The 26670-nt window shown below is 46.5% G+C and overlaps 51 non-coding genes and 6 pseudogenes across 51 annotated transcripts; all 57 read left to right on the top strand.

Moving 5' to 3' along the window:
• Positions 1 to 154: 154 nt before the first annotated feature.
• Positions 155 to 273, top strand: LOC148794852 (5S ribosomal RNA). The gene has a single exon (XR_016073679.1). It is a non-coding gene; the product is annotated as a 5S ribosomal RNA (ribosomal RNA).
• Positions 274 to 628: 355 nt separating this feature from the next.
• On the top strand, positions 629 to 747 carry LOC148794851 (5S ribosomal RNA). The gene has a single exon (XR_016071468.1). It is a non-coding gene; the product is annotated as a 5S ribosomal RNA (ribosomal RNA).
• A 353-nt stretch (positions 748 to 1100) lies between these two features.
• Positions 1101 to 1219, top strand: LOC148794850 (5S ribosomal RNA). Its single transcript, XR_016073379.1, has one exon. It is a non-coding gene; the product is annotated as a 5S ribosomal RNA (ribosomal RNA).
• A 356-nt stretch (positions 1220 to 1575) lies between these two features.
• Positions 1576 to 1694, top strand: LOC148794849 (5S ribosomal RNA). The gene has a single exon (XR_016070447.1). It is a non-coding gene; the product is annotated as a 5S ribosomal RNA (ribosomal RNA).
• A 355-nt stretch (positions 1695 to 2049) lies between these two features.
• LOC148794848 (5S ribosomal RNA) lies at positions 2050 to 2168 on the top strand. The gene has a single exon (XR_016075182.1). It is a non-coding gene; the product is annotated as a 5S ribosomal RNA (ribosomal RNA).
• A 353-nt stretch (positions 2169 to 2521) lies between these two features.
• LOC148794847 (5S ribosomal RNA) lies at positions 2522 to 2640 on the top strand. The gene has a single exon (XR_016072969.1). It is a non-coding gene; the product is annotated as a 5S ribosomal RNA (ribosomal RNA).
• Positions 2641 to 2995: 355 nt separating this feature from the next.
• Positions 2996 to 3114, top strand: LOC148794846 (5S ribosomal RNA). Its single transcript, XR_016073032.1, has one exon. It is a non-coding gene; the product is annotated as a 5S ribosomal RNA (ribosomal RNA).
• A 354-nt stretch (positions 3115 to 3468) lies between these two features.
• LOC148794845 (5S ribosomal RNA) lies at positions 3469 to 3587 on the top strand. The gene has a single exon (XR_016070481.1). It is a non-coding gene; the product is annotated as a 5S ribosomal RNA (ribosomal RNA).
• A 355-nt stretch (positions 3588 to 3942) lies between these two features.
• Positions 3943 to 4061, top strand: LOC148794844 (5S ribosomal RNA). Its single transcript, XR_016071563.1, has one exon. It is a non-coding gene; the product is annotated as a 5S ribosomal RNA (ribosomal RNA).
• Positions 4062 to 4416: 355 nt separating this feature from the next.
• Positions 4417 to 4535, top strand: LOC148794843 (5S ribosomal RNA). The gene has a single exon (XR_016069384.1). It is a non-coding gene; the product is annotated as a 5S ribosomal RNA (ribosomal RNA).
• A 354-nt stretch (positions 4536 to 4889) lies between these two features.
• LOC148794842 (5S ribosomal RNA) lies at positions 4890 to 5008 on the top strand. Its single transcript, XR_016070929.1, has one exon. It is a non-coding gene; the product is annotated as a 5S ribosomal RNA (ribosomal RNA).
• Positions 5009 to 5363: 355 nt separating this feature from the next.
• On the top strand, positions 5364 to 5482 carry LOC148794841 (5S ribosomal RNA). Its single transcript, XR_016070397.1, has one exon. It is a non-coding gene; the product is annotated as a 5S ribosomal RNA (ribosomal RNA).
• Positions 5483 to 5837: 355 nt separating this feature from the next.
• On the top strand, positions 5838 to 5956 carry LOC148794840 (5S ribosomal RNA). Its single transcript, XR_016070485.1, has one exon. It is a non-coding gene; the product is annotated as a 5S ribosomal RNA (ribosomal RNA).
• Positions 5957 to 6309: 353 nt separating this feature from the next.
• LOC148794839 (5S ribosomal RNA) lies at positions 6310 to 6428 on the top strand. The gene has a single exon (XR_016072968.1). It is a non-coding gene; the product is annotated as a 5S ribosomal RNA (ribosomal RNA).
• A 313-nt stretch (positions 6429 to 6741) lies between these two features.
• LOC148794838 (5S ribosomal RNA) lies at positions 6742 to 6860 on the top strand. The gene has a single exon (XR_016075122.1). It is a non-coding gene; the product is annotated as a 5S ribosomal RNA (ribosomal RNA).
• Positions 6861 to 7214: 354 nt separating this feature from the next.
• On the top strand, positions 7215 to 7333 carry LOC148794837 (5S ribosomal RNA). The gene has a single exon (XR_016071226.1). It is a non-coding gene; the product is annotated as a 5S ribosomal RNA (ribosomal RNA).
• A 352-nt stretch (positions 7334 to 7685) lies between these two features.
• LOC148794836 (5S ribosomal RNA) lies at positions 7686 to 7804 on the top strand (annotated as a pseudogene).
• A 354-nt stretch (positions 7805 to 8158) lies between these two features.
• On the top strand, positions 8159 to 8277 carry LOC148794835 (5S ribosomal RNA). Its single transcript, XR_016070163.1, has one exon. It is a non-coding gene; the product is annotated as a 5S ribosomal RNA (ribosomal RNA).
• Positions 8278 to 8631: 354 nt separating this feature from the next.
• Positions 8632 to 8750, top strand: LOC148794834 (5S ribosomal RNA). The gene has a single exon (XR_016070559.1). It is a non-coding gene; the product is annotated as a 5S ribosomal RNA (ribosomal RNA).
• A 355-nt stretch (positions 8751 to 9105) lies between these two features.
• Positions 9106 to 9224, top strand: LOC148794833 (5S ribosomal RNA). The gene has a single exon (XR_016071562.1). It is a non-coding gene; the product is annotated as a 5S ribosomal RNA (ribosomal RNA).
• A 355-nt stretch (positions 9225 to 9579) lies between these two features.
• Positions 9580 to 9698, top strand: LOC148794832 (5S ribosomal RNA). Its single transcript, XR_016069383.1, has one exon. It is a non-coding gene; the product is annotated as a 5S ribosomal RNA (ribosomal RNA).
• Positions 9699 to 10052: 354 nt separating this feature from the next.
• LOC148794831 (5S ribosomal RNA) lies at positions 10053 to 10171 on the top strand. Its single transcript, XR_016070928.1, has one exon. It is a non-coding gene; the product is annotated as a 5S ribosomal RNA (ribosomal RNA).
• Positions 10172 to 10526: 355 nt separating this feature from the next.
• LOC148794830 (5S ribosomal RNA) lies at positions 10527 to 10645 on the top strand. Its single transcript, XR_016070035.1, has one exon. It is a non-coding gene; the product is annotated as a 5S ribosomal RNA (ribosomal RNA).
• A 355-nt stretch (positions 10646 to 11000) lies between these two features.
• On the top strand, positions 11001 to 11119 carry LOC148794829 (5S ribosomal RNA). The gene has a single exon (XR_016071454.1). It is a non-coding gene; the product is annotated as a 5S ribosomal RNA (ribosomal RNA).
• Positions 11120 to 11472: 353 nt separating this feature from the next.
• LOC148794828 (5S ribosomal RNA) lies at positions 11473 to 11591 on the top strand. The gene has a single exon (XR_016072967.1). It is a non-coding gene; the product is annotated as a 5S ribosomal RNA (ribosomal RNA).
• A 313-nt stretch (positions 11592 to 11904) lies between these two features.
• LOC148794827 (5S ribosomal RNA) lies at positions 11905 to 12023 on the top strand. The gene has a single exon (XR_016069471.1). It is a non-coding gene; the product is annotated as a 5S ribosomal RNA (ribosomal RNA).
• Positions 12024 to 12377: 354 nt separating this feature from the next.
• Positions 12378 to 12496, top strand: LOC148794826 (5S ribosomal RNA). Its single transcript, XR_016071225.1, has one exon. It is a non-coding gene; the product is annotated as a 5S ribosomal RNA (ribosomal RNA).
• Positions 12497 to 12848: 352 nt separating this feature from the next.
• LOC148794825 (5S ribosomal RNA) lies at positions 12849 to 12967 on the top strand (annotated as a pseudogene).
• Positions 12968 to 13321: 354 nt separating this feature from the next.
• Positions 13322 to 13440, top strand: LOC148794824 (5S ribosomal RNA). The gene has a single exon (XR_016070558.1). It is a non-coding gene; the product is annotated as a 5S ribosomal RNA (ribosomal RNA).
• A 355-nt stretch (positions 13441 to 13795) lies between these two features.
• LOC148794823 (5S ribosomal RNA) lies at positions 13796 to 13914 on the top strand. Its single transcript, XR_016071561.1, has one exon. It is a non-coding gene; the product is annotated as a 5S ribosomal RNA (ribosomal RNA).
• A 355-nt stretch (positions 13915 to 14269) lies between these two features.
• On the top strand, positions 14270 to 14388 carry LOC148794822 (5S ribosomal RNA). Its single transcript, XR_016069382.1, has one exon. It is a non-coding gene; the product is annotated as a 5S ribosomal RNA (ribosomal RNA).
• Positions 14389 to 14742: 354 nt separating this feature from the next.
• LOC148794821 (5S ribosomal RNA) lies at positions 14743 to 14861 on the top strand. The gene has a single exon (XR_016070927.1). It is a non-coding gene; the product is annotated as a 5S ribosomal RNA (ribosomal RNA).
• A 355-nt stretch (positions 14862 to 15216) lies between these two features.
• On the top strand, positions 15217 to 15335 carry LOC148794820 (5S ribosomal RNA; annotated as a pseudogene).
• Positions 15336 to 15690: 355 nt separating this feature from the next.
• LOC148794819 (5S ribosomal RNA) lies at positions 15691 to 15809 on the top strand. The gene has a single exon (XR_016071443.1). It is a non-coding gene; the product is annotated as a 5S ribosomal RNA (ribosomal RNA).
• A 353-nt stretch (positions 15810 to 16162) lies between these two features.
• Positions 16163 to 16281, top strand: LOC148794818 (5S ribosomal RNA). Its single transcript, XR_016073642.1, has one exon. It is a non-coding gene; the product is annotated as a 5S ribosomal RNA (ribosomal RNA).
• A 313-nt stretch (positions 16282 to 16594) lies between these two features.
• LOC148794817 (5S ribosomal RNA) lies at positions 16595 to 16713 on the top strand. Its single transcript, XR_016069470.1, has one exon. It is a non-coding gene; the product is annotated as a 5S ribosomal RNA (ribosomal RNA).
• A 354-nt stretch (positions 16714 to 17067) lies between these two features.
• LOC148794816 (5S ribosomal RNA) lies at positions 17068 to 17186 on the top strand. Its single transcript, XR_016071224.1, has one exon. It is a non-coding gene; the product is annotated as a 5S ribosomal RNA (ribosomal RNA).
• A 352-nt stretch (positions 17187 to 17538) lies between these two features.
• Positions 17539 to 17657, top strand: LOC148794815 (5S ribosomal RNA; annotated as a pseudogene).
• Positions 17658 to 18011: 354 nt separating this feature from the next.
• LOC148794814 (5S ribosomal RNA) lies at positions 18012 to 18130 on the top strand. Its single transcript, XR_016070152.1, has one exon. It is a non-coding gene; the product is annotated as a 5S ribosomal RNA (ribosomal RNA).
• A 354-nt stretch (positions 18131 to 18484) lies between these two features.
• Positions 18485 to 18603, top strand: LOC148794813 (5S ribosomal RNA). Its single transcript, XR_016071560.1, has one exon. It is a non-coding gene; the product is annotated as a 5S ribosomal RNA (ribosomal RNA).
• Positions 18604 to 18958: 355 nt separating this feature from the next.
• On the top strand, positions 18959 to 19077 carry LOC148794812 (5S ribosomal RNA). The gene has a single exon (XR_016070782.1). It is a non-coding gene; the product is annotated as a 5S ribosomal RNA (ribosomal RNA).
• Positions 19078 to 19431: 354 nt separating this feature from the next.
• LOC148794811 (5S ribosomal RNA) lies at positions 19432 to 19550 on the top strand. Its single transcript, XR_016070926.1, has one exon. It is a non-coding gene; the product is annotated as a 5S ribosomal RNA (ribosomal RNA).
• A 355-nt stretch (positions 19551 to 19905) lies between these two features.
• On the top strand, positions 19906 to 20024 carry LOC148794810 (5S ribosomal RNA). The gene has a single exon (XR_016070034.1). It is a non-coding gene; the product is annotated as a 5S ribosomal RNA (ribosomal RNA).
• Positions 20025 to 20379: 355 nt separating this feature from the next.
• On the top strand, positions 20380 to 20498 carry LOC148794809 (5S ribosomal RNA). The gene has a single exon (XR_016071432.1). It is a non-coding gene; the product is annotated as a 5S ribosomal RNA (ribosomal RNA).
• Positions 20499 to 20851: 353 nt separating this feature from the next.
• LOC148794808 (5S ribosomal RNA) lies at positions 20852 to 20970 on the top strand. Its single transcript, XR_016072966.1, has one exon. It is a non-coding gene; the product is annotated as a 5S ribosomal RNA (ribosomal RNA).
• A 313-nt stretch (positions 20971 to 21283) lies between these two features.
• On the top strand, positions 21284 to 21402 carry LOC148794807 (5S ribosomal RNA). The gene has a single exon (XR_016069469.1). It is a non-coding gene; the product is annotated as a 5S ribosomal RNA (ribosomal RNA).
• A 354-nt stretch (positions 21403 to 21756) lies between these two features.
• On the top strand, positions 21757 to 21875 carry LOC148794806 (5S ribosomal RNA). The gene has a single exon (XR_016073438.1). It is a non-coding gene; the product is annotated as a 5S ribosomal RNA (ribosomal RNA).
• A 352-nt stretch (positions 21876 to 22227) lies between these two features.
• LOC148794805 (5S ribosomal RNA) lies at positions 22228 to 22346 on the top strand (annotated as a pseudogene).
• Positions 22347 to 22700: 354 nt separating this feature from the next.
• Positions 22701 to 22819, top strand: LOC148794804 (5S ribosomal RNA; annotated as a pseudogene).
• A 355-nt stretch (positions 22820 to 23174) lies between these two features.
• On the top strand, positions 23175 to 23293 carry LOC148794803 (5S ribosomal RNA). Its single transcript, XR_016071559.1, has one exon. It is a non-coding gene; the product is annotated as a 5S ribosomal RNA (ribosomal RNA).
• A 355-nt stretch (positions 23294 to 23648) lies between these two features.
• LOC148794802 (5S ribosomal RNA) lies at positions 23649 to 23767 on the top strand. Its single transcript, XR_016069380.1, has one exon. It is a non-coding gene; the product is annotated as a 5S ribosomal RNA (ribosomal RNA).
• A 354-nt stretch (positions 23768 to 24121) lies between these two features.
• Positions 24122 to 24240, top strand: LOC148794801 (5S ribosomal RNA). The gene has a single exon (XR_016070925.1). It is a non-coding gene; the product is annotated as a 5S ribosomal RNA (ribosomal RNA).
• Positions 24241 to 24595: 355 nt separating this feature from the next.
• LOC148794800 (5S ribosomal RNA) lies at positions 24596 to 24714 on the top strand. The gene has a single exon (XR_016069998.1). It is a non-coding gene; the product is annotated as a 5S ribosomal RNA (ribosomal RNA).
• A 355-nt stretch (positions 24715 to 25069) lies between these two features.
• LOC148794799 (5S ribosomal RNA) lies at positions 25070 to 25187 on the top strand. The gene has a single exon (XR_016075104.1). It is a non-coding gene; the product is annotated as a 5S ribosomal RNA (ribosomal RNA).
• Positions 25188 to 25540: 353 nt separating this feature from the next.
• LOC148794798 (5S ribosomal RNA) lies at positions 25541 to 25659 on the top strand. Its single transcript, XR_016069785.1, has one exon. It is a non-coding gene; the product is annotated as a 5S ribosomal RNA (ribosomal RNA).
• Positions 25660 to 26014: 355 nt separating this feature from the next.
• LOC148794797 (5S ribosomal RNA) lies at positions 26015 to 26138 on the top strand. The gene has a single exon (XR_016069140.1). It is a non-coding gene; the product is annotated as a 5S ribosomal RNA (ribosomal RNA).
• A 355-nt stretch (positions 26139 to 26493) lies between these two features.
• LOC148794796 (5S ribosomal RNA) lies at positions 26494 to 26612 on the top strand. Its single transcript, XR_016070312.1, has one exon. It is a non-coding gene; the product is annotated as a 5S ribosomal RNA (ribosomal RNA).
• Positions 26613 to 26670: the final 58 nt, after the last annotated feature.

Here is a 26670-nt window from a genome sequence, read left to right as displayed (position 1 = left end):
GCGGCAGATCTGAAAAGCAAACACTCCGCTCACGTAGGAGCTTGTGCACGGTTACCAAGGGAGGAAGGCTGCATACACAGTTTTTTCAAATCTAAAACAATTAATGGAGGGGAGCAAGATAGTGCATAAAGATCTAAGCGAGCATGAATTAAACGGGTGCGATCATACCAGCACAAATGCACCGGATCCCATCAGAACTCCGAAGTTAAGTGTGCTTGGGCGAGAGTAGTACTAGGATGGGTGACCTCCGGGGAAGTCCTCATGTTGCACCCCAATTTTATTAATATTTTATTTCGATATCGTATTTGCAAATTCCATTTGTCGTTTCGGTGAGACAAACGCAAACAACGTGCCGGATACTCGGACCATTTGCGGCACGATTGTCATTACTGATTGGGAACCGTGCAAAAACTGGGCTTTTGGCATTCGTCGTGCATTGTGGGCCCCGCGATAGTATTGCATCTATCAGGGGGTGCGGCAGATCTGAAAAGCAAACACTCCGCTCACGTAGGAGTTTGTGCACGGTTACCAAGGGAGGAAGGCTGCATACACAGTTTTTTCAAATCTAAAACAATTAATGGAGGGGAGCAAGATAGTGCATAAAGATCCAAGCGAGCATGAATTAAACGGGTGCGATCATACCAGCACTAATGCACCGGATCCCATCAGAACTCCGAAGTTAAGCGTGCTTGGGCGAGAGTAGTATTAGGATGGGTGACCTCCTGGGAAGTCCTCGTGTTGCACCCCAATTTTATTAATATTTTATTTTGATTTGTATTTGCAAATTCCATTTGTTGTTTCTGGGAGATACTGGAAACAATGCGTCGGATACTCGGACCATTTGCGGCACGATCGTCATTACTGAATGGCCACGATGCAAGAACCGGGCTTTCGGCATTCGTCATGCATTGTGGGCCCCACGATAGTATTGCATCTATCCGGAGGTGCGGCAGATCTGAAAAGCAAACACTCCGCTCACATAGGAGCTTGTGCACGGTTACCAAGGGAAGAAGGCTGCATACACATTTTTTGCAAATCTAAAACAATTAATGGAAGGGAGCAAGATAGTTCATAAAGATCTAAGCGAACATGAATTAAACGGGTGCGATCATACCAGCACTAATGCACCGGATCCCATCAGAACTCCGAAGTTAAGTGTGCTTGGGCGAGAGTAGTATTAGGATGGGTGACCTCCTGGGAAGTCCTTGTGTTGCACCCCAATTTTATTAATATTTTATTTCGATATCGTATTTGCAAATTACATTTGTCGTTTCGGCGAGACAAACTCAAACAATGCGCCGGATACTCGGACCATTTGCGGCACGATCGTCATTACTGAATGGGAACCGTGCAAAAACCAGGCTTTTGGCATTCGTCGTGCATTGTGGGCCCCGCGATAGTATTGCATCTATCCGGGGGTGCGGCAGATCTGAAAAGCAAAACACTCTGCTCACGTAGGAGCTTGTGCACGGTTAGCAAGGGAGGAAGGCTGCATACACAGTTTTTTCAAGTCTAAAACAATTAATGGAGGGGAGCAAGATAGTGCATAAAGATCTAAGCGAGCATGAATTAAACGGCTGCGATCATACCAGCACTAATGCACCGGATCCCATCAAAACTCCGAAGTTAAGTGTGCATGGGCGAGAGTAGTACTAGGATGGGTGACCTCCTGGGAAGTCCTCGTGTTGCACTCCAATTTTATTAATATTTTATTTCGATATCGTATTTGCAAATTCCATTTGTCGTTTCGGCGAGACAAACGCAAACAACGCGCCGGATACTCGGACCATTTGCGGCACGATTGTCATTACTGAATGGGAACCGTGAAAAAACCGGGCTTTTGGCATTCGTCGTGCATTGTGGGCCCCGCGATTGTATTGCATCTATCCGGGGGTGCGGCAGATCTGAAAAGCAAACACTCTGCTCACGTAGGAGCTTGTGCACGGTTACCAAGGGAGGAAGGCTGCATACACAGTTTATTCAAGTCTAAAACAATTAATGGAGGGGAGCAAGATAGTGCATAAAGATCTAAGCGAGCATGAATTAAACGGGTGCGATCATACCAGCACTAATGCACCGGATCCCATCAGAACTCAAAAGTTAAGCGTGCTTGGGCGAGAGTAGTACTAGGATGGGTGACCTCCTGGGAAGTCCTCGTGTTGCACCCCAATTTTATTAATATTAATTTTGATTTGTATTTGCAAATTCCATTTGTTGTTTCTGGGAGACAACTGGAAACAATGCGTCGGATACTCGGACCATTTGCGGCACGATCGTCATTACTGAATGGCAACGATGCAAGAACTGGGCTTTCGGCATTCGTCATGCATTGTGGGCCCCGTGATAGTATTGCATCTATCCAGAGGTGCGGCAGATCTGAAAAGCAAACACTCTGCTCACGTAGGAGCTTGTGCACGGTTACCAAGGGAGGAAGGCTGCATACACATTTTTTTCAAATCTAAAACAATTAATGGAAGGGAGCAAGATAGTTCATATAGATCTAAGCGAGCATGAATTAAACGGGTGCGATCATACCAGCAGAAATGCACCGGATCCCATCAGAACTCCGAAGTTAAGTGTGCTTGGGCGAGAGTAGTACTAGGATGGGTGACCTCCGGGGAAGTCCTCGTGTTGCACCCCAATTTTATTAATATTTTATTTTGATATCGTATTTGCAAATTCCATTTGTCGTTTCGGCGAGACAAACTCAAACAACGCGCCGGATACTCGGACCATTTGCGGCACGATCGTCATTACTGAATGGGAACCGTGCAAAAACCGGGCTTTTGGCATTCGTCGTGCATTGTGGGCCCCGCGATAGTATAGCATCTATCCGGGGGTGCGGCAGATCTAAAAAGCAAACACTCTGCTCACGTAGGAGCTTGTGCACGGTTAGCAAGGGAGGAAGCCTGCATACACAGTTTTTTCAAGTCTAAAACAATTAATGGAGGGGAGCAAGATAGTGCACAAAGATCTAAGCGAGCATGAATTAAACGGATGCGATCATACCAGCACTAATGCACCGGATCTCATCAGAACTCCGAAGTTAAGCGTGCTTGGGCGAGAGTAGTACTTGAATGGGTGACCTCCTGGGAAGTCCACGTGTTGCACCCCAATTTTATTAATATTTTATTTTGATTTGTATTTGCAAATTCCATTGGTTGTTTCTGGGAGACAACTGGAAACAATGCGTCGGATACTCGGACCATTTGCGGCACGATCGTCATTACTGAATGGCAACGATGCAAGAACCGGGCTTTCGGCATTCGTCGTGCATTGTGGGCCCCGCGATAGTATTGCATCTATCCGGAGGTGCGGCAGATCTGAAAAGCAAACACTCCGCTCACGTAGGAGCTTGTGCACGGTTACCAAGGGAGGAAGGCTGCATACATAGTTTTTTCAAGTCTAAAACAATTAATGGAGGGGAGCAAGATAGTGCATAAAGATCTAAGCGAGCATGAATTAAACGGGTGCGATCATACCAGCACTAATGCACCGAGTCCCATCAGAACTCCGAAGTTAAGTGTGTATGGGCGAGAGTAGTACTAGGATGGGTGACCTCCTGGGAAGTCCTCGTGTTGCACCCCAATTTTATTAATATTTTATTTCGATATCGTACTTGCAAATTCCATTTGTCGTTTCGGCGAGACAAACGCAAACAACGCGCCGGATACTCGGACCATTTGCGGCACGATCGTCATTACTGAATGGGAACCGTGCAAAAACCGGGCTTTTGGCATTCGTCGTGCATTGTGGGCCCCGCGATAGTATAGCATCTATCCGGGGGTGCGGCAGATCTGAAAAGCAAACACTCTGCTCACGTAGGAGCTCGTGCACGGTTACCAAGGGAGGAAGGCTGCATACACAGTTTTTTCAAGTCTAAAACAATTAATGGAGGGGAGCAAGATAGTGCATAAAGATCTAAGCGAGCATGAATTAAACGGGTGCGATCATACCAGCACTAATGCACCGGATCCCATCAGAACTCCGAAGTTAAGTGTGCATGGGCGAGAGTAGTACTAGGATGGGTGACCTCCTGGGAAGTCCTCGTGTTGCACCCCAATTTTATTAATATTTTATTTCGATATCGTACTTGCAAATTCCATTTGTCGTTTCGGCGAGACAAACGCAAACAACGCGCCGGATACTCGGACCATTTGCGGCACGATTGTCATTACTGAATGGGAACCGTGAAAAAACCGGGCTTTTGGCATTCGTCGTGCATTGTGGGCCCCGCGATTGTATTGCATCTATCCGGGGGTGCGGCAGATCTGAAAAGCAAACACTCTGCTCACGTAAGAGCTTGTGCACGGTTACCAAGGGAGGAAGGCTGCATACACAGTTTTTTCAAGTCTAAAACAATTAATGGAGGGGAGCAAGATAGTGCATAAAGATCTAAGCGAGCATGAATTAAACGGGTGCGATCATACCAGCACTAATGCACCGGATCCCATCAGAAGTCCGAAGTTAAGCGTGCTTGGGCGAGAGTAGTATTAGGATGGGTGACCTCCGGGGAAGTCCTCGTGTTGCACCCCAATTTTATTAATATTTTATTTTGATTTGTATTTGCAAATTCCATTTGTTGTTTCTGGGAGACAACTGGAAACAATGCGTCGGATACTCAGACCATTTGCGGCACGATTGTCATTACTGAATGGCAACGATGCAAGAACTGGGCTTTCGGCATTCGTCGTGCATTGTGGGCCCCGCGATAGTATTGCATCTATCCGGAGGTGCGGCTGATCTGAAAAGCAAACACTCCGCTCACGTAGGAGCTTGTGCACGGTTACCAAGGGAGGAAGGCTGCATACACATTTTTTTCAAATCTAAAACAATTAATGGAAGGGAGCAAGATAGTTCATAAAGATCTAAGCGAGCATGAAATAAACGGGTGCGATCATACCAGCACAAATGCACCGGATCCCATCAGAACTCCGAAGTTAAGTGTGCTTGGGCGAGAGTAGTACTAGGATGGGTGACCTCCGGGGAAGTCCTCGTGTTGCACCCCAATTTTATTAATATTTTATTTTGATATCGTATTTGCAAATTCCATTTGTCGTTTCGGCGAGACAAACGCAAACAACGTGCCAGATACTCGGACCATTTGCGGCACGATTGTCATTACTGAATGGGAACCGTGCAAGAACCGGGCTTTTGGCATTCGTCGTGCATTGTGGGCCCCGCGATAGTATTGCATCTATCAGGGGGTGCGGCAGATCTGAAAAGCAAACACTCTGCTCACGTAGGAGCTTGTGCACGGTTACCAAGGGAGGAAGGCTGCATACACAGTTTTTTCAAATCTAAAACTATTAATGGAGGGGAGCAAGATAGTGCATAAAGATCTAAGCGAGCATGAATTAAACGGGTGCTATCGTACCAGCACTAATGCACAGGATCCCATCAGATCTCCGAAGTTAAGCGTGCTTGGGCGAGAGTAGTACTAGGATGGGTGACCTCCTGGGAAGTCCTCGTGTTGCACCCCAATTTTATTAATATTTTATTTCGATATCGTATTTGCAAATTCCATTTGTCGTTTCGGCGAGACAAACGCAAACAACGTGCCGGATACTCAGACCATTTGCGGCACGATTGTCATTACTGAATGGGAACCGTGCAAAAACCGGGCTTTTGGCATTCGTCGTGCATTGTGGGCCCCGCGATATTATTGCATCTATCAGGGGGTGCGGCAGATCTGAAAAGCAAACACTCTGCTCACGTAGGAGCTTGTGCACGGTTACCAAGGGAGGAAAGCTGCATAGACAGTTTTTTCAAGTCTAAAACAATTAATGGAGGGGAGCAAGATAGTGCATAAAGATCTAACCGAGCATGAATTAAACGGGTGTGATCATACCAGCACTAATGCACCGGATCCCATCAGAACTCCGAAGTTAAGCGTGCTTGGGCGAGAGTAGTACTAGGATGGGTGACCTCCTGGGAAGTCCTCGTGTTGCACCCCAATTTTATTAATATTTTATTTTGATTTGTATTTGCAAATTCCATTTGTTGTTTCTGGGAGATACTGGAAACAATGCGTCGGATACTCGGACCATTTGCGGCACGATCGTCATTACTGAATGGCCACGATGCAAGAACCGGGCTTTCGGCATTCGTCATACATTGTGGGCCCCACGATAGTATTGCATCTATCCGGAGGTGCGGCAGATCTGAAAAGCAAACACTCCGCTCACGTAGGAGCTTGTGCACGGTTACCAAGGGAGGAAGGCTGCATACACATTTTTTTCAAATCTAAAACAATTAATGGAAGGGAGCAAGATAGTTCATATAGATCTAAGCGAGCATGAATTAAACGGGTGCGATCATACCAGCAGAAATGCACCGGATCCCATCAGAACTCCGAAGTTAAGTGTGCTTGGGCGAGAGTAGTACTAGGATGGGTGACCTCCGGGGAAGTCCTCGTGTTGCACCCCAATTTTATTAATATTTTATTTTGATATCGTATTTGCAAATTCCATTTGTCGTTTCGGCGAGACAAACTCAAACAACGCGCCGGATACTCGGACCATTTGCGGCACGATCGTCATTACTGAATGAGAACCGTGCAAAAACCGGGCTTTTGGCATTCGTCGTGCATTGTGGGCCCCGCGATAGTATAGCATCTATCCGGGGGTGCGGCAGATCTGAAAAGCAAACACTCTGCTCACGTAGGAGCTTGTGCACGGTTAGCAATTAATGGAGGGGAGCAAGATAGTGCACAAAGATCTAAGCGAGCATGAATTAAACGGATGCGATCATACCAGCACTAATGCACCGGATCTCATCAGAACTCCGAAGTTAAGCGTTCTTGGGCGAGAGTAGTACTTGGATGGGTGACCTCCTGGGAAGTCCACGTGTTGCACCCCAATTTTATTAATATTTTATTTTGATTTGTATTTGCAAATTCCATTGGTTGTTTCTGGGAGACAACTGGAAACAATGCGTCGGATACTCGGACCATTTGCGGCACGATCGTCATTACTGAATGGCAACGATGCAAGAACCGGGCTTTCGGCATTCGTCGTGCATTGTGGGCCCCGCGATAGTATTGCATCTATCCGGAGGTGCGGCAGATCTGAAAAGCAAACACTCCGCTCACGTAGGAGCTTGTGCACGGTTACTAAGGGAGGAAGGCTGCATACACATTTTTTTCAAATCTAAAACAATTAATGGAAGGGAGCAAGATATTTCATAAAGATCTAAGCGAGCATGAATTAAACGGGTGCGATCATACCAGCACAAATGCACCGGATCCCATCAGAACTCCGAAGTTAAGTGTGCTTGGGCGAGAGTAGTACTAGGATGGGTGACCTCTGGGGAAGTCCTCGTGTTGCACCCCAATTTTATTAATATTTTATTTCGATATCGTATTTGCAAATTCCATTTGTTTCGGTGAGACAAACGCAAACAACGTGCCGGATACTCGGACCATTTGCGGCACGATTGTCATTACTGAATGGGAACCGTGCAAAAACCGGGCTTTTGGCATTCGTCGTGCATTGTGGGCCCCGCGATAGTATTGCATCTATCCGGGGGTGTGGCAGATCTGAAATGCAAACACTCTGCTCACGTACGAGCTTGTGCACGGTTACCAAGGGAGGAAGGCTGCATACACAGTTTTTTCAAATCTAAAACAATTAATGGAGGGGAGCAAGATAGTGCATAAAGATCTAAGCGAGCATGAATAAAACGGGTGCGATCATACCAGCACAAATGCATCGCATCCCATCAGAACTCCGAAGTTAAGCGTGCTTGGGCGAGAGTAGTACTAGGATGGGTGACCTCCTGGGAAGTCCTCGTGTTGCATCTCAATTTTATTAATATTTTATTTTGATTTGTATTTGCAAATTCCATTTGTTGTTTCTGGGAGACAACTGGAAACAATGCGTCGGATACTCGGACCATTTGCGGCACGATCGTCATTACTGAATGGCCACGATGCAAGAACCGGGCTTCCGGCATTCGTCATGCATTGTGGGCCCCGCGATAGTATTGCATCTATCCGGAGGTGCGGCAGATCTGAAAAGCAAACACTCCGCTCACGTAGGAGCTTGTGCACGGTTACCAAGGGAAGAAGGCTGCATACACATTTTTTTCAAATCTAAAACAATTAATGGAAGGGAGCAAGATAGGTCATAAAGATCTAAGCGAGCATGAATTAAACGGGTGCGATCATACCAGCACTAATGCACCGGATCCCATCAGAACTCCGAAGTTAAGTGTGCTTGGGCGAGAGTAGTACTTGGATGGGTGACCTCCTGGGAAGTCCACGTGTTGCACCCCAATTTTATTAATATTTTATTTTGATTTGTATTTGCAAATTCCATTGGTTGTTTCTGGGAGACAACTGGAAACAATGCGTCGGATACTCGGACCATTTGCGGCACGATCGTCATTACTGAATGGCAACGATGCAAGAACCGGGCTTTCGGCATTCGTCGTGCATTGTGGGCCCCGCGATAGTATAGCATCTATCCGGGGGTGCGGCAGATCTGAAAAGCAAACACTCCGCTCACGTAGGAGCTTGTGCACGGTTACCAAGGGAAGAAGGCTGCATACACATTTTTTTCAAATCTAAAACAATTAATGGAAGGGAGCAAGATAGGTCATAAAGATCTAAGCGAGCATGAATTAAACGGGTGCGATCAAAGCAGCACTAATGCACCGGATCCCATCAGAACTCCGAAGTTAAGTGTGCTTGGGCGAGAGTAGTATTAGGATGGGTGACCTCCTGGGAAGTCCTTGTGTTGCACCCCAATTTTATTAATATTTTATTTCGATATCGTATTTGCAAATTCCATTTGTCGTTTCGGCGAGACAAACTCAAACAACGCGCCGGATACTCGGACCATTTGCGGCACGATCGTCATTACTGAATGGGAACCGTGCAAAAACCGGGCTTTTGGCATTCGTCGTGCATTGTGGGCCCCGCGATAGTATAGCATCTATCCGGGGGTGCGGCAGATCTGAAAAGCAAACACTCTGCTCACGTAGGAGCTCGTGCACGGTTACCAAGGGAGGAAGGCTGCATACACAGTTTTTTCAAGTCTAAAACAATTAATGGAGGGGAGCAAGATAGTGCAAAAAGATCTAAGCGAGCATGAATTAAACGGGTGCGATCATACCAGCACTAATGCACCGGATCCCATCAGAACTCCGAAGTTAAGTGTGCATGGGCGAGAGTAGTACTAGGATGGGTGACCTCCTGGGAAGTCCTCGTGTTGCACCCCAATTTTATTAATATTTTATTTCGATATCGTACTTGCAAATTCCATTTGTCGTTTCGGCGAGACAAACGCAAACAACGCGCCGGATACTCGGACCATTTGCGGCACGATTGTCATTACTGAATGGGAACCGTGAAAAAACCGGGCTTTTGGCATTCGTCGTGCATTGTGGGCCCCGCGATTGTATTGCATCTATCCGGGGGTGCGGCAGATCTGAAAAGCAAACACTCTGCTCACGTAAGAGCTTGTGCACGGTTACCAAGGGAGGAAGGCTGCATACACAGTTTTTTCAAGTCTAAAACAATTAATGGAGGGGAGCAAGATAGTGCATAAAGATCTAAGCGAGCATGAATTAAACGGGTGCGATCATACCAGCACTAATGCACCGGATCCCATCAGAAGTCCGAAGTTAAGCGTGCTTGGGCGAGAGTAGTATTAGGATGGGTGACCTCCGGGGAAGTCCTCGTGTTGCACCCCAATTTTATTAATATTTTATTTTGATTTGTATTTGCAAATTCCATTTGTTGTTTCTGGGAGACAACTGGAAACAATGCGTCGGATACTCAGACCATTTGCGGCACGATTGTCATTACTGAATGGCAACGATGCAAGAACTGGGCTTTCGGCATTCGTCGTGCATTGTGGGCCCCGCGATAGTATTGCATCTATCCGGAGGTGCGGCTGATCTGAAAAGCAAACACTCCGCTCACGTAGGAGCTTGTGCACGGTTACCAAGGGAGGAAGGCTGCATACACATTTTTTTCAAATCTAAAACAATTAATGGAAGGGAGCAAGATAGTTCATAAAGATCTAAGCGAGCATGAAATAAACGGGTGCGATCATACCAGCACAAATGCACCGGATCCCATCAGAACTCCGAAGTTAAGTGTGCTTGGGCGAGAGTAGTACTAGGATGGGTGACCTCCGGGGAAGTCCTCGTGTTGCACCCCAATTTTATTAATATTTTATTTTGATATCGTATTTGCAAATTCCATTTGTCGTTTCGGCGAGACAAACGCAAACAACGTGCCAGATACTCGGACCATTTGCGGCACGATTGTCATTACTGAATGGGAACCGTGCAAAAACCGGGCTTTTGGCATTCGTCGTGCATTGTGGGCCCCGCGATAGTATTGCATCTATCAGGGGGTGCGGCAGATCTGAAAAGCAAACACTCTGCTCACGTAGGAGCTTGTGCACGGTTACCAAGGGAGGAAGGCTGCATACACAGTTTTTTCAAATCTAAAACTATTAATGGAGGGGAGCAAGATAGTGCATAAAGATCTAAGCGAGCATGAATTAAACGGGTGCTATCGTACCAGCACTAATGCACAGGATCCCATCAGAACTCCGAAGTTAAGCGTGCTTGGGCGAGAGTAGTACTAGGATGGGTGACCTCCTGGGAAGTCCTCGTGTTGCACCCCAATTTTATTAATATTTTATTTCGATATCGTATTTGCAAATTCCATTTGTCGTTTCGGCGAGACAAACGCAAACAACGTGCCGGATACTCAGACCATTTGCGGCACGATTGTCATTACTGAATGGGAACCGTGCAAAAACCGGGCTTTTGGCATTCGTCGTGCATTGTGGGCCCCGCGATATTATTGCATCTATCAGGGGGTGCGGCAGATCTGAAAAGCAAACACTCTGCTCACGTAGGAGCTTGTGCACGGTTACCAAGGGAGGAAAGCTGCATACACAGTTTTTTCAAGTCTAAAACAATTAATGGAGGGGAGCAAGATAGTGCATAAAGATCTAACCGAGCATGAATTAAACGGGTGCGATCATACCAGCACTAATGCACCGGATCCCATCAGAACTCCGAAGTTAAGCGTGCTTGGGCGAGAGTAGTACTAGGATGGGTGACCTCCTGGGAAGTCCTCGTGTTGCACCCCAATTTTATTAATATTTTATTTTGATTTGTATTTGCAAATTCCATTTGTTGTTTCTGGGAGATACTGGAAACAATGCGTCGGATACTCGGACCATTTGCGGCACGATCGTCATTACTGAATGGCCACGATGCAAGAACCGGGCTTTCGGCATTCGTCATACATTGTGGGCCCCACGATAGTATTGCATCTATCCGGAGGTGCGGCAGATCTGAAAAGCAAACACTCCGCTCACGTAGGAGCTTGTGCACGGTTACCAAGGGAGGAAGGCTGCATACACATTTTTTTCAAATCTAAAACAATTAATGGAAGGGAGCAAGATAGTTCATATAGATCTAAGCGAGCATGAATTAAACGGGTGCGATCATACCAGCAGAAATGCACCGGATCCCATCAGAACTCCGAAGTTAAGTGTGCTTGGGCGAGAGTAGTACTAGGATGGGTGACCTCCGGGGAAGTCCTCGTGTTGCACCCCAATTTTATTAATATTTTATTTTGATATCGTATTTGCAAATTCCATTTGTCGTTTCGGCGAGACAAACTCAAACAACGCGCCGGATACTCGGACCATTTGCGGCACGATCGTCATTACTGAATGAGAACCGTGCAAAAACCGGGCTTTTGGCATTCGTCGTGCATTGTGGGCCCCGCGATAGTATAGCATCTATCCGGGGGTGCGGCAGATCTGAAAAGCAAACACTCTGCTCACGTAGGAGCTTGTGCACGGTTAGCAATTAATGGAGGGGAGCAAGATAGTGCACAAAGATCTAAGCGAGCATGAATTAAACGAATGCGATCATACCAGCACTAATGCACCGGATCTCATCAGAACTCCGAAGTTAAGCGTTCTTGGGCGAGAGTAGTACTTGGATGGGTGACCTCCTGGGAAGTCCACGTGTTGCACCCCAATTTTATTAATATTTTATTTTGATTTGTATTTGCAAATTCCATTGGTTGTTTCTGGGAGACAACTGGAAACAATGCGTCGGATACTCGGACCATTTGCGGCACGATCGTCATTACTGAATGGCAACGATGCAAGAACCGGGCTTTCGGCATTCGTCGTGCATTGTGGGCCCCGCGATAGTATTGCATCTATCCGGAGGTGCGGCAGATCTGAAAAGCAAACACTCCGCTCACGTAGGAGCTTGTGCACGGTTACTAAGGGAGGAAGGCTGCATACACATTTTTTTCAAATCTAAAACAATTAATGGAAGGGAGCAAGATATTTCATAAAGATCTAAGCGAGCATGAATTAAACGGGTGCGATCATACCAGCACAAATGCACCGGATCCCATCAGAACTCCGAAGTTAAGTGTGCTTGGGCGAGAGTAGTACTAGGATGGGTGACCTCTGGGGAAGTCCTCGTGTTGCACCCCAATTTTATTAATATTTTATTTCGATATCGTATTTGCAAATTCCATTTGTTTCGGTGAGACAAACGCAAACAACGTGCCGGATACTCGGACCATTTGCGGCACGATTGTCATTACTGAATGGGAACCGTGCAAAAACCGGGCTTTTGGCATTCGTCGTGCATTGTGGGCCCCGCGATAGTATTGCATCTATCCGGGGGTGTGGCAGATCTGAAATGCAAACACTCTGCTCACGTACGAGCTTGTGCACGGTTACCAAGGGAGGAAGGCTGCATACACAGTTTTTTCAAATCTAAAACAATTAATGGAGGGGAGCAAGATAGTGCATAAAGATCTAAGCGAGCATGAATTAAACGGGTGCGATCATACCAGCACAAATGCATCGCATCCCATCAGAACTCCGAAGTTAAGCGTGCTTGGGCGAGAGTAGTACTAGGATGGGTGACCTCCTGGGAAGTCCTCGTGTTGCATCTCAATTTTATTAATATTTTATTTTGATTTGTATTTGCAAATTCCATTTGTTGTTTCTGGGAGACAACTGGAAACAATGCGTCGGATACTCGGACCATTTGCGGCACGATCGTCATTACTGAATGGCCACGATGCAAGAACCGGGCTTCCGGCATTCGTCATGCATTGTGGGCCCCGCGATAGTATTGCATCTATCCGGAGGTGCGGCAGATCTGAAAAGCAAACACTCCGCTCACGTAGGAGCTTGTGCACGGTTACCAAGGGAAGAAGGCTGCATACACATTTTTTTCAAATCTAAAACAATTAATGGAAGGGAGCAAGATAGGTCATAAAGATCTAAGCGAGCATGAATTAAACGGGTGCGATCAAAGCAGCACTAATGCACCGGATCCCATCAGAACTCCGAAGTTAAGTGTGCTTGGGCGAGAGTAGTATTAGGATGGGTGACCTCCTGGGAAGTCCTTGTGTTGCACCCCAATTTTATTAATATTTTATTTCGATATCGTATTTGCAAATTCCATTTGTCGTTTCGGCGAGACAAACTCAAACAACGCGCCGGATACTCGGACCATTTGCGGCACGATCGTCATTACTGAATGGGAACCGTGCAAAAACCGGGCTTTTGGCATTCGTCGTGCATTGTGGGCCCCGCGATAGTATAGCATCTATCCGGGGGTGCGGCAGATCTGAAAAGCAAACACTCTGCTCACGTAGGAGCTCGTGCACGGTTACCAAGGGAGGAAGGCTGCATACACAGTTTTTTCAAGTCTAAAACAATTAATGGAGGGGAGCAAGATAGTGCATAAAGATCTAAGCGAGCATGAATTAAACGGGTGCGATCATACCAGCACTAATGCACCGGATCCCATCAGAACTCCGAAGTTAAGTGTGCATGGGCGAGAGTAGTACTAGGATGGGTGACCTCCTGGGAAGTCCTCGTGTTGCACCCCAATTTTATTAATATTTTATTTCGATATCGTACTTGCAAATTCCATTTGTCGTTTCGGCGAGACAAACGCAAACAACGCGCCGGATACTCGGACCATTTGCGGCACGATTGTCATTACTGAATGGGAACCGTGAAAAAACCGGGCTTTTGGCATTCGTCGTGCATTGTGGGCCCCGCGATTGTATTGCATCTATCCGGGGGTGCGGCAGATCTGAAAAGCAAACACTCTGCTCACGTAAGAGCTTGTGCACGGTTACCAAGGGAGGAAGGCTGCATACACAGTTTTTTCAAGTCTAAAACAATTAATGGAGGGGAGCAAGATAGTGCATAAAGATCTAAGCGAGCATGAATTAAACGGGTGCGATCATACCAGCACTAATGCACCGGATCCCATCAGAAGTCCGAAGTTAAGCGTGCTTGGGCGAGAGTAGTATTAGGATGGGTGACCTCCGGGGAAGTCCTCGTGTTGCACCCCAATTTTATTAATATTTTATTTTGATTTGTATTTGCAAATTCCATTTGTTGTTTCTGGGAGACAACTGGAAACAATGCGTCGGATACTCAGACCATTTGCGGCACGATTGTCATTACTGAATGGCAACGATGCAAGAACTGGGCTTTCGGCATTCGTCGTGCATTGTGGGCCCCGCGATAGTATTGCATCTATCCGGAGGTGCGGCTGATCTGAAAAGCAAACACTCCGCTCACGTAGGAGCTTGTGCACGGTTACCAAGGGAGGAAGGCTGCATACACATTTTTTTCAAATCTAAAACAATTAATGGAAGGGAGCAAGATAGTTCATAAAGATCTAAGCGAGCATGAAATAAACGGGTGCGATCATACCAGCACAAATGCACCGGATCCCATCAGAACTCCGAAGTTAAGTGTGCTTGGGCGAGAGTAGTACTAGGATGGGTGACCTCCGGGGAAGTCCTCGTGTTGCACCCCAATTTTATTAATATTTTATTTTGATATCGTATTTGCAAATTCCATTTGTCGTTTCGGCGAGACAAACGCAAACAACGTGCCAGATACTCGGACCATTTGCGGCACGATTGTCATTACTGAATGGGAACCGTGCAAAAACCGTGCTTTTGGCATTCGTCGTGCATTGTGGGCCCCGCGATAGTATTGCATCTATCAGGGGGTGCGGCAGATCTGAAAAGCAAACACTCTGCTCACGTAGGAGCTTGTGCACGGTTACCAAGGGAGGAAGGCTGCATACACAGTTTTTTCAAATCTAAAACTATTAATGGAGGGGAGCAAGATAGTGCATAAAGATCTAAGCGAGCATGAATTAAATGGGTGCTATCGTACCAGCACTAATGCACAGGATTCCATCAGAACTCCGAAGTTAAGCGTGCTTGGGCGAGAGTAGTACTAGGATGGGTGACCTCCTGGGAAGTCCTCGTGTTGCACCCCAATTTTATTAATATTTTATTTCGATATCGTATTTGCAAATTCCATTTGTCGTTTCGGCGAGACAAACGCAAACAACGTGCCGGATACTCAGACCATTTGCGGCACGATTGTCATTACTGAATGGGAACCGTGCAAAAACCGGGCTTTTGGCATTCGTCGTGCATTGTGGGCCCCGCGATATTATTGCATCTATCAGGGGGTGCGGCAGATCTGAAAAGCAAACACTCTGCTCACGTAGGAGCTTGTGCACGGTTACCAAGGGAGGAAAGCTGCATACACAGTTTTTTCAAGTCTAAAACAATTAATGGAGGGGAGCAAGATAGTGCATAAAGATCTAACCGAGCATGAATTAAACGGGTGCGATCATACCAGCACTAATGCACCGGATCCCATCAGAACTCCGAAGTTAAGCGTGCTTGGGCGAGAGTAGTACTAGGATGGGTGACCTCCTGGGAAGTCCTCGTGTTGCACCCCAATTTTATTAATATTTTATTTTGATTTGTATTTGCAAATTCCATTTGTTGTTTCTGGGAGATACTGGAAACAATGCGTCGGATACTCGGACCATTTGCGGCACGATCGTCATTACTGAATGGCCACGATGCAAGAACCGGGCTTTCGGCATTCGTCATACATTGTGGGCCCCACGATAGTATTGCATCTATCCGGAGGTGCGGCAGATCTGAAAAGCAAACACTCCGCTCACGTAGGAGCTTGTGCACGGTTACCAAGGGAGGAAGGCTGCATACACATTTTTTTCAAATCTAAAACAATTAATGGAAGGGAGCAAGATAGTTCATATAGATCTAAGCGAGCATGAATTAAACGGGTGCGATCATACCAGCAGAAATGCACCGGATCCCATCAGAACTCCGAAGTTAAATGTGCTTGGGCGAGAGTAGTACTAGGATGGGTGACCTCCGGGGAAGTCCTCGTGTTGCACCCCAATTTTATTAATATTTTATTTTGATATCGTATTTGCAAATTCCATTTGTCGTTTCGGCGAGACAAACTCAAACAACGCGCCGGATACTCGGACCATTTGCGGCACGATCGTCATTACTGAATGGGAACCGTGCAAAAACCGGGCTTTTGGCATTCGTCGTGCATTGTGGGCCCCGCGATAGTATAGCATCTATCCGGGGGTGCGGCAGATCTGAAAAGCAAACACTCTGCTCACGTAGGAGCTTGTGCACGGTTAGCAATTAATGGAGGGGAGCAAGATAGTGCACAAAGATCTAAGCGAGCATGAATTAAACGAATGCGATCATACCAGCACTAATGCACCGGATCTCATCAGAACTCCGAAGTTAAGCGTTCTTGGGCGAGAGTAGTACTTGGATGGGTGACCTCCTGGGAAGTCCACGTGTTGCACCCCAATTTTATTAATATTTTATTTTGATTTGTATTTGCAAATTCCATTGGTTGTTTCTGGGAGACAACTGGAAACAATGCGTCGGATACTCGGACCATTTGCGGCACGATCGTCATTACTGAATGGCAACGATGCAAGAACCGGGCTTTCGGCATTCGTCGTGCATTGTGGGCCCCGCGATAGTATTGCATCTATCCGGAGGTGCGGCAGATCTGAAAAGCAAACACTCCGCTCACGTAGGAGCTTGTGCACGGTTACTAAGGGAGGAAGGCTGCATACACATTTTTTTCAAATCTAAAACAATTAATGGAAGGGAGCAAGATATTTCATAAAGATCTAAGCGAGCATGAATTAAACGGGTGCGATCATACCAGCACAAATGCACCGGATCCCATCAGAACTCCGAAGTTAAGTGTGCTTGGGCGAGAGTAGTACTAGGATGGGTGACCTCTGGGGAAGTCCTCGTGTTGCACCCCAATTTTATTAATATTTTATTTCGATATCGTATTTGCAAATTCCATTTGTTTCGGTGAGACAAACGCAAACAACGTGCCGGATACTCGGACCATTTGCGGCACGATTGTCATTACTGAATGGGAACCGTGCAAAAACCGGGCTTTTGGCATTCGTCGTGCATTGTGGGCCCCGCGATAGTATTGCATCTATCCGGGGGTGTGGCAGATCTGAAATGCAAACACTCTGCTCACGTACGAGCTTGTGCACGGTTACCAAGGGAGGAAGGCTGCATACACAGTTTTTTCAAATCTAAAACAATTAATGGAGGGGAGCAAGATAGTGCATAAAGATCTAAGCGAGCATGAATTAAACGGGTGCGATCATACCAGCACAAATGCCTCGCATCCCATCAGAACTCCGAAGTTAAGCGTGCTTGGGCGAGAGTAGTACTAGGATGGGTGACCTCCTGGGAAGTCCTCATGTTGCATCTCAATTTTATTAATATTTTATTTTGATTTGTATTTGCAAATTCCATTTGTTGTTTCTGGGAGACAACTGGAAACAATGCGTCGGATACTCGGACCATTTGCGGCACGATCGTCATTACTGAATGGCCACGATGCAAGAACCGGGCTTCCGGCATTCGTCATGCATTGTGGGCCCCGCGATAGTATTGCATCTATCCGGAGGTGCGGCAGATCTGAAAAGCAAACACTCCGCTCACGTAGGAGCTTGTGCACGGTTACCAAGGGAAGAAGGCTGCATACACATTTTTTTCAAATCTAAAACAATTAATGGAAGGGAGCAAGATAGGTCATAAAGATCTAAGCGAGCATGAATTAAACGGGTGCGATCATACCAGCACTAATGCACCGGATCCCATCAGAACTCCGAAGTTAAGTGTGCTTGGGCGAGAGTAGTACTTGGATGGGTGACCTCCTGGGAAGTCCACGTGTTGCACCCCAATTTTATTAATATTTTATTTTGATTTGTATTTGCAAATTCCATTGGTTGTTTCTGGGAGACAACTGGAAACAATGCGTCGGATACTCGGACCATTTGCGGCACGATCGTCATTACTGAATGGCAACGATGCAAGAACCGGGCTTTCGGCATTCGTCGTGCATTGTGGGCCCCGCGATAGTATTGCATCTATCCGGGGGTGCGGCAGATCTGAAATACAAACAATCTGCTCACGTAGGAGCTTGTGCACGGTTACCAAGGGAGGAAGGCTGCATACACAGTTTTTTCAAGTCTAAAACAATTAATGGAGGGGAGCAAGATAGTGCATAAAGATCAAAGCGAGCATGAATTAAACGGGTGCGATCATACCAGCACTAATGCACCGGATCCCATCAGAACTCCGAAGTTAAGTGTGCATGGGCGAGAGTAGTACTAGGATGGGTGACCTCCTGGGAAGTCCTCGTGTTGCACCCCAATTTTATTAATATTTTATTTCGATATCGTATTTGCAAATTCCATTTGTCGTTTCGGCGAGACAAACGCAAACAACGCGCCGGATACTCGGACCATTTGCGGCACGATTGTCATTACTGAATGGGAACCGTGAAAAAACCGGGCTTTTGGCATTCGTCGTGCATTGTGGGCCCCGCGATTGTATTGCATCTATCCGGGGGTGTGGCAGATCTGAAAAGCAAACACTCTGCTCACGTAAGAGCTTGTGCACGGTTACCAAGGGAGGAAGGCTGCATACACAGTTTTTTGAAGTCTAAAACAATTAATGGAGGGGAGCAAGATAGTGCATAAAGATCTAAGCGAGCATGAATTAAACGGGTGCGATCATACCAGCACTAATGCACCGGATCCCATCAGAAGTCCGAAGTTAAGCGTGCTTGGGCGAGAGTAGTATTAGGATGGCTGACCTCCGGGGAAGTCCTCGTGTTGCACCCCAATTTTATTAATATTTTATTTTGATTTGTATTTGCAAATTCCATTTGTTGTTTCTGGGAGACAACTGGAAACAATGCGTCGGATACTCAGACCATTTGCGGCACGATTGTCATTACTGAATGGCAACGATGCAAGAACTGGGCTTTCGGCATTCGTCGTGCATTGTGGGCCCCGCGATAGTATTGCATCTATCCGGAGGTGCGGCTGATCTGAAAAGCAAACACTCCGCTCACGTAGGAGCTTGTGCACGGTTACCAAGGGAGGAAGGCTGCATACACATTTTTTTCAAATCTAAAACAATTAATGGAAGGGAGCAAGATAGTTCATAAAGATCTAAGCGAGCATGAAATAAACGGGTGCGATCATACCAGCACAAATGCACCGGATCCCATCAGAACTCCGAAGTTAAGTGTGCTTGGGCGAGAGTAGTACTAGGATGGGTGACCTCCGGGGAAGTCCTCGTGTTGCACCCCAATTTTATTAATATTTTATTTTGATATCGTATTTGCAAATTCCATTTGTCGTTTCGGCGAGACAAACGCAAACAACGTGCCAGATACTCGGACCATTTGCGGCACGATTGTCATTACTGAATGGGAACCGTGCAAAAACCGGGCTTTTGGCATTCGTCGTGCATTGTGGGCCCCGCGATAGTATTGCATCTATAAGGGGGTGCGGCAGATCTGAAAAGCAAACACTCTCCTCACGTAGGAGCTTGTGCACGGTTACCAAGGGAGGAAGGCTGCATACACAGTTTTTTCAAATCTAAAACTATTAATGGAGGGGAGCAAGATAGTGCATAAAGATCTAAGCGAGCATGAATTAAACGGGTGCTATCGTACCAGCACTAATGCACAGGATCCCATCAGAACTCCGAAGTTAAGCGTGCTTGGGCGAGAGTAGTACTAGGATGGGTGACCTCCTGGGAAGTCCTCGTGTTGCACCCCAATTTTATTAATATTTTATTTCGATATCGTATTTGCAAATTCCATTTGTCGTTTCGGCGAGACAAACGCAAACAACGTGCCGGATACTCAGACCATTTGCGGCACGATTGTCATTACTGAATGGGAACCGTGCAAAAACCGGGCTTTTGGCATTCGTCGTGCATTGTGGGCCCCGCGATATTATTGCATCTATCAGGGGGTGCGGCAGATCTGAAAAGCAAACACTCTGCTCACGTAGGAGCTTGTGCACGGTTACCAAGGGAGGAAAGCTGCATACACAGTTTTTTCAAGTCTAAAACAATTAATGGAGGGGAGCGAGATAGTGCATAAATATCTAACCGAGCATGAATTAAACGGGTGCGATCATACCAGCACTAATGCACCGGATCCCATCAGAACTCCGAAGTTAAGCGTGCTTGGGCGAGAGTAGTACTAGGATGGGTGACCTCCTGGGAAGTCCTCGTGTTGCACCCCAATTTTATTAATATTTTATTTTGATTTGTATTTGCAAATTCCATTTGTTGTTTCTGGGAGATACTGGAAACAATGCGTCGGATACTCGGACCATTTGCGGCACGATCGTCATTACTGAATGGCCACGATGCAAGAACCGGGCTTTCGGCATTCGTCATACATTGTGGGCCCCACGATAGTATTGCATCTATCCGGAGGTGCGGCAGATCTGAAAAGCAAACACTCCGCTCACGTAGGAGCTTGTGCACGGTTACCAAGGGAGGAAGGCTGCATACACATTTTTTTCAAATCTAAAACAATTAATGGAAGGGAGCAAGATAGTTCATATAGATCTAAGCGAGCATGAATTAAACGGGTGCGATCATACCAGCAGAAATGCACCGGATCCCATCAGAACTCCGAAGTTAAGTGTGCTTGGGCGAGAGTAGTACTAGGATGGGTGACCTCCGGGGAAGTCCTCGTGTTGCACCCCAATTTTATTAATATTTTATTTTGATATCGTATTTGCAAATTCCATTTGTCGTTTCGGCGAGACAAACTCAAACAACGCGCCGGATACTCGGACCATTTGCGGCACGATCGTCATTACTGAATGAGAACCGTGCAAAAACCGGGCTTTTGGCATTCGTCGTGCATTGTGGGCCCCGCGATAGTATAGCATCTATCCGGGGGTGCGGCAGATCTGAAAAGCAAACACTCTGCTCACGTAGGAGCTTGTGCACGGTTAGCAATTAATGGAGGGGAGCAAGATAGTGCACAAAGATCTAAGCGAGCATGAATTAAACGAATGCGATCATACCAGCACTAATGCACCGGATCTCATCAGAACTCCGAAGTTAAGCGTTCTTGGGCGAGAGTAGTACTTGGATGGGTGACCTCCTGGGAAGTCCACGTGTTGCACCCCAATTTTATTAATATTTTATTTTGATTTGTATTTGCAAATTCCATTGGTTGTTTCTGGGAGACAACTGGAAACAATGCGTCGGATACTCGGACCATTTGCGGCACGATCGTCATTACTGAATGGCAACGATGCAAGAACCGGGCTTTCGGCATTCGTCGTGCATTGTGGGCCCCGCGATAGTATTGCATCTATCCGGAGGTGCGGCAGATCTGAAAAGCAAACACTCCGCTCACGTAGGAGCTTGTGCACGGTTACTAAGGGAGGAAGGCTGCATACACATTTTTTTCAAATCTAAAACAATTAATGGAAGGGAGCAAGATATTTCATAAAGATCTAAGCGAGCATGAATTAAACGGGTGCGATCATACCAGCCCAAATGCACCGGATCCCATCAGAACTCCGAAGTTAAGTGTGCTTGGGCGAGAGTAGTACTAGGATGGGTGACCTCTGGGGAAGTCCTCGTGTTGCACCCCAATTTTATTAATATTTTATTTCGATATCGTATTTGCAAATTCCATTTGTTTCGGTGAGACAAACGCAAACAACGTGCCGGATACTCGGACCATTTGCGGCACGATTGTCATTACTGAATGGGAACCGTGCAAAAACCGGGCTTTTGGCATTCGTCGTGCATTGTGGGCCCCGCGATAGTATTGCATCTATCCGGGGGTGTGGCAGATCTGAAATGCAAACACTCTGCTCACGTACGAGCTTGTGCACGGTTACCAAGGGAGGAAGGCTGCATACACAGTTTTTTCAAATCTAAAACAATTAATGGAGGGGAGCAAGATAGTGCATAAAGATCTAAGCGAGCATGAATTAAACGGGTGCGATCATACCAGCACAAATGCATCGCATCCCATCAGAACTCCGAAGTTAAGCGTGCTTGGGCGAGAGTAGTACTAGGATGGGTGACCTCCTGGGAAGTCCTCGTGTTGCATCTCAATTTTATTAATATTTTATTTTGATTTGTATTTGCAAATTCCATTTGTTGTTTCTGGGAGACAACTGGAAACAATGCGTCGGATACTCGGACCATTTGCGGCACGATCGTCATTACTGAATGGCCACGATGCAAGAACCGGGCTTCCGGCATTCGTCATGCATTGTGGGCCCCGCGATAGTATTGCATCTATCCGGAGGTGCGGCAGATCTGAAAAGCAAACACTCCGCTCACGTAGGAGCTTGTGCACGGTTACCAAGGGAAGAAGGCTGCATACACATTTTTTTCAAATCTAAAACAATTAATGGAAGGGAGCAAGATAGGTCATAAAGATCTAAGCGAGCATGAATTAAACGGGTGCGATCAAAGCAGCACTAATGCACCGGATCCCATCAGAACTCCGAAGTTAAGTGTGCTTGGGCGAGAGTAGTATTAGGATGGCTGACCTCCTGGGAAGTCCTTGTGTTGCACCCCAATTTTATTAATATTTTATTTCGATATCGTATTTGCAAATTCCATTTGTCGTTTCGGCGAGACAAACTCAAACAACGCGCCGGATACTCGGACCATTTGCGGCACGATCGTCATTACTGAATGGGAACCGTGCAAAAACCGGGCTTTTGGCATTCGTCGTGCATTGTGGGCCCCGCGATAGTATAGCATCTATCCGGGGGTGCGGCAGATCTGAAAAGCAAACACTCTGCTCACGTAGGAGCTCGTGCACGGTTACCAAGGGAGGAAGGCTGCATACACAGTTTTTTCAAGTCTAAAACAATTAATGGAGGGGAGCAAGATAGTGCATAAAGATCTAAGCGAGCATGAATTAAACGGGTGCGATCATACCAGCACTAATGCACCGGATCCCATCAGAACTCCGAAGTTAAGTGTGCATGGGCGAGAGTAGTACTAGGATGGGTGACCTCCTGGGAAGTCCTCGTGTTGCACCCCAATTTTATTAATATTTTATTTCGATATCGTACTTGCAAATTCCATTTGTCGTTTCGGCGAGACAAACGCAAACAACGCGCCGGATACTCGGACCATTTGCGGCACGATTGTCATTACTGAATGGGAACCGTGAAAAAACCGGGCTTTTGGCATTCGTCGTGCATTGTGGGCCCCGCGATTGTATTGCATCTATCCGGGGGTGCGGCAGATCTGAAAAGCAAACACTCTGCTCACGTAAGAGCTTGTGCACGGTTACCAAGGGAGGAAGGCTGCATACACAGTTTTTTCAAGTCTAAAACAATTAATGGAGGGGAGCAAGATAGTGCATAAAGATCTAAGCGAGCATGAATTAAACGGGTGCGATCATACCAGCACTAATGCACCGGATCCCATCAGAAGTCCGAAGTTAAGCGTGCTTGGGCGAGAGTAGTATTAGGATGGGTGACCTCCGGGGAAGTCCTCGTGTTGCACCCCAATTTTATTAATATTTTATTTTGATTTGTATTTGCAAATTCCATTTGTTGTTTCTGGGAGACAACTGGAAACAATGCGTCGGATACTCAGACCATTTGCGGCACGATTGTCATTACTGAATGGCAACGATGCAAGAACTGGGCTTTCGGCATTCGTCGTGCATTGTGGGCCCCGCGATAGTATTGCATCTATCCGGAGGTGCGGCTGATCTGAAAAGCAAACACTCCGCTCACGTAGGAGCTTGTGCACGGTTACCAAGGGAGGAAGGCTGCATACACATTTTTTTCAAATCTAAAACAATTAATGGAAGGGAGCAAGATAGTTCATAAAGATCTAAGCGAGCATGAAATAAACGGGTGCGATCATACCAGCACAAATGCACCGGATCCCATCAGAACTCCGAAGTTAAGTGTGCTTGGGCGAGAGTAGTACTAGGATGGGTGACCTCCGGGGAAGTCCTCGTGTTGCACCCCAATTTTATTAATATTTTATTTTGATATCGTATTTGCAAATTCCATTTGTCGTTTCGGCGAGACAAACGCAAACAACGTGCCAGATACTCGGACCATTTGCGGCACGATTGTCATTACTGAATGGGAACCGTGCAAAAACCGGGCTTTTGGCATTCGTCGTGCATTGTGGGCCCCGCGATAGTATTGCATCTATCAGGGGGTGCGGCAGATCTGAAAAGCAAACACTCTGCTCACGTAGGAGCTTGTGCACGGTTACCAAGGGAGGAAGGCTGCATACACAGTTTTTTCAAATCTAAAACTATTAATGGAGGGGAGCAAGATAGTGCATAAAGATCTAAGCGAGCATGAATTAAATGGGTGCTATCGTACCAGCACTAATGCACAGGATCCCATCAGAACTCCAAAGTTAAGCGTGCTTGGGCGAGAGTAGTACTAGGATGGGTGACCTCCTGGGAAGTCCTCGTGTTGCACCCCAATTTTATTAATATTTTATTTCGATATCGTATTTGCAAATTCCATTTGTCGTTTCGGCGAGACAAACGCAAACAACGTGCCGGATACTCAGACCATTTGCGGCACGATTGTCATTACTGAATGGGAACCGTGCAAAAACCGGGCTTTTGGCATTCGTCGTGCATTGTGGGCCCCGCGATATTATTGCATCTATCAGGGGGTGCGGCAGATCTGAAAAGCAAACACTCTGCTCACGTAGGAGCTTGTGCACGGTTACCAAGGGAGGAAAGCTGCATACACAGTTTTTTCAAGTCTAAAACAATTAATGGAGGGGAGCAAGATAGTGCATAAAGATCTAACCGAGCATGAATTAAACGGGTGCGATCATACCAGCACTAATGCACCGGATCCCATCAGAACTCCGAAGTTAAGCGTGCTTGGCGAGAGTAGTACTAGGATGGGTGACCTCCTGGGAAGTCCTCGTGTTGCACCCCAATTTTATTAATATTTTATTTTGATTTGTATTTGCAAATTCCATTTGTTGTTTCTGGGAGATACTGGAAACAATGCGTCGGATACTCGGACCATTTGCGGCACGATCGTCATTACTGAATGGCCACGATGCAAGAACCGGGCTTTCGGCATTCGTCATGCATTGTGGGCCCCACGATAGTATTGCATCTATCCGGAGGTGCGGCAGATCTGAAAAGCAAACACTCCGCTCACGTAGGAGCTTGTGCACGGTTACCAAGGGAAGAAGGCTGCATACACATTTTTTTCAAATCTAAAACAATTAATGGAAGGGAGCAAGATAGTTCATAAAGATCTAAGCGAGCATGAATTAAACGGGTGCGATCATACCAGCACTAATGCACCGGATCCCATCAGAACTCCGAAGTTAAGTGTGCTTTGGCGAGAGTAGTATTAGGATGGGTGACCTCCTGGGAAGTCCTTGTGTTGCACCCCAATTTTTTTAATATTTTATTTCGATATCGTATTTGCAAATTACATTTGTCGTTTCGGCGAGACAAACTCAAACAACGTGCCGGATACTCGGACCATTTGCGGCACGATCGTCATTACTGAATGGGAACCGTGCAAAAACCAGGCTTTTGGCATTCGTCGTGCATTGTGGGCCCCGCGATAGTATTGCATCTATCCGGGGGTGCGGCAGATCTGAAAAGCAAACACTCTGCTCACGTAGGAGCTTGTGCACGGTTACCAAGGGAGGAAGGCTGCATACACAGTTTTTTCAAGTCTAAAACAATTAATGGAGGGGAGCAAGATAGTGCATAAAGATCTAAGCGAGCATGAATTAAACGGGTGCGATCATACCAGCACTAATGCACCGGATCCCATCGGATCAGAACTCCGAAGTTAAGTGTGCATGGGCGGGAGTAGTACTAGGATGGGTGACCTCCTGGGAAGTCCTCGTGTTGCACCCCAATTTTATTAATATTTTATTTTGATATCGTATTTGCAAATTCCATTTGTCGTTTCGGCGAGACAAACGCAAACAACGTGCCAGATACTCGGACCATTTGCGGCACGATCGTCATTACTGAATGGCCACGATGCAAGAACCGGGCTTTCGGCATTCGTCATGCATTGTGGGCCCCACGATAGTATTGCATCTATCCGGAGGTGCGGCAGATCTGAAAAGCAAACACTCCGCTCACGTAGGAGCTTGTGCACGGTTACCAAGGGAAGAAGGCTGCATACACATTTTTTTCAAATCTAAAACAATTAATGGAAGGGAGCAAGATAGTTCATAAAGATCTAAGCGAGCATGAAATAAACGGGTGCGATCATACCAGCACTAATGCACCGGATCCCATCAGAACTCTGAAGTTAAGTGTGCTTTGGCGAGAGTAGTATTAGGATGGGTGACCTCCTGGGAAGTTCTTGTGTTGCACCCCAATTTTATTAATATTTTATTTCGATATCGTATTTGAAAATTACATTTGTCGTTTCGGC

This window comes from Nelumbo nucifera, chromosome 4, assembly GCF_055504915.1.
Source record: "Nelumbo nucifera cultivar China Antique chromosome 4, China Antique-T2T, whole genome shotgun sequence".
Lineage (NCBI taxonomy): Eukaryota > Viridiplantae > Streptophyta > Magnoliopsida > Proteales > Nelumbonaceae > Nelumbo > Nelumbo nucifera.
Note: the sequence above shows the minus strand (reverse complement) of the source record. Positions and strands in the feature narration are given on the sequence as shown.